At 38.7% G+C, this 1,697-nt stretch overlaps 1 long non-coding RNA gene across 1 annotated transcript; it reads right to left on the bottom strand.

The window, feature by feature from the left end:
- Positions 1-779: 779 nt before the first annotated feature.
- LOC118754761 lies at positions 780-1,357 on the bottom strand. The gene is made up of 3 exons (XR_004994936.1): positions 1,140-1,357; positions 1,034-1,069; positions 780-870 (listed from the first exon to the last, which is right to left on the bottom strand). It is a non-coding gene; the product is annotated as an uncharacterized LOC118754761 (long non-coding RNA).
- Positions 1,358-1,697: the final 340 nt, after the last annotated feature.

Below are 1,697 nucleotides of genomic sequence, written 5' to 3'. Positions count from 1 at the left end.
TGTTTTCTTTTTAAACTTTGAAAGCACAAAACAAATACGGCCACCTTTGGCACTCACAGCTGTCATCGCCCAGCAGAGCGATAGAAATAAATCTATCGCCATGAAACGCCGCCAAGCGAACTTCGCATTTCGCTTTGGCTGTGTTCAATTTCATATGCTTGCGGGTGTTCTAATTTTGACAGCGCGAATTTCGCTGTGGTGAGTTCGCCGTTCGCCGGCATTGTATTTCAGCTATATACTATAAAAAATCAAATTTTGCTTAGAAGAAAATATGAAATTTTACATTTTTCCCCCAAACGGGGATTAATTTCTTCCCGTTTTTCTTTTTATTCCACTGAGCTAATGCGGCACCAAATCGAGTTGTCACTACGTCCAACACCTCGTTTTATTGCATCATGACCAGTACTAATGTTCGAATTAGTAACTCTCAGACGATGCCTGAAAAGCTTGAAACAAGTTCGAAATTTGGCATCTTTCAGGCTTTTCAGACTTTAGTTATGGAGCAGCTTCTATACAATTTCACTAAATCATCTTTCAGGCTTGAGCGCTTCAAGCCGCAACGCGTGAAAAGCCTGCTATAGAGCTTCAGCTTAACCGCCTAAGCTATTTTGGCCGAGTTCAACAAAGCACGCCAGTCGTTTCTTGTTTTTCAGTGTCAGAATAAACTTAGAGTAAACTGAGTTTAGCCCAAAATACAATAGCGCAGTGGCAGTGATAGTTTTTAAAATCAGCTGTTGCTGTTAATATTGGCAGTCACTGCCGTAGCAAACACAATACGGCGTTGTCAGTGACTGCTTTTTTTGACATTTCCTTTTGTTTGTTTACATTTTTGTTGTTTCCCCTAATTTCAGGAGGCTTGCCAGTGGAGCCCTGTAGTCGGAAGAGAAAGAGGGGAAAGTCATTGAATTCCTTGGTCTTTGTTCTTTCAAGTTGGAAAATTGGGAGGTGACACGCCCGTTTTGTTTTTTTTTTTTTGTACTAGCATCAAAATTACCGATACTATGTATTCGGAACATTTCCCTGTAAAACTTACTCGTAATCTTCCATTTCGGATACTGAAAACTATCTCCTGAAATTGAATCAAAATAAATTAAAATGTACTTTAATAAATTTAAGGAAAAATATTGTTATAAACTTACAAATTGGTCATAGGCAAAAGATTGTTTCTTTTGTTTACTTTTTACCGCTCTTCTTCTGCCATTGTTTACTATTCACGGTGCATTATCAAACGTCAAAATTACTGGCCTACTACTATTTCAAGCAGAAGAAAGAACACGAACATTTTCTTGTGCATTTTCTTAAGAGCTGGATACTAAAGCCCTGTATGCAGCTCTCAAGAAAACGGTCAAGAAAAAATTGCCATTATTTCGTGTGTGTGTCCAACGAATTTTGAAATTTTTGATACCTCACAGCCTGTTGCCTCACTCTTTCCTCAAGAAATAATGGAACGGGCATATATTTCTGTTGCAAACCTGGGTTGCCTTGTGCTCTTTTTTCACAAAAAAACTTTAAAAACCGGCAATCGTTCACAATTGTCAAACTTCAAACTTCAGAAAATACAACTCTGTGTGTTTCTGATATTCCGCTTTGCACTAATTCTACTCTATTACTTTCAGTGACTTTTCTGACACCACTTCGTGTCCATCCTTTCTTTTTGTTGTTTGCTGTGGACGTGAGCGCGTGGCTCGGTGTGACTA

This window comes from Rhagoletis pomonella, unplaced genomic scaffold, assembly GCF_013731165.1.
Source record: "Rhagoletis pomonella isolate Grant_MI unplaced genomic scaffold, Rhpom_1.0 Rhpom_scaffold_04591, whole genome shotgun sequence".
NCBI lineage: Eukaryota > Metazoa > Arthropoda > Insecta > Diptera > Tephritidae > Rhagoletis > Rhagoletis pomonella.
This window is presented reverse-complemented; position numbering and strand designations above follow the sequence as displayed.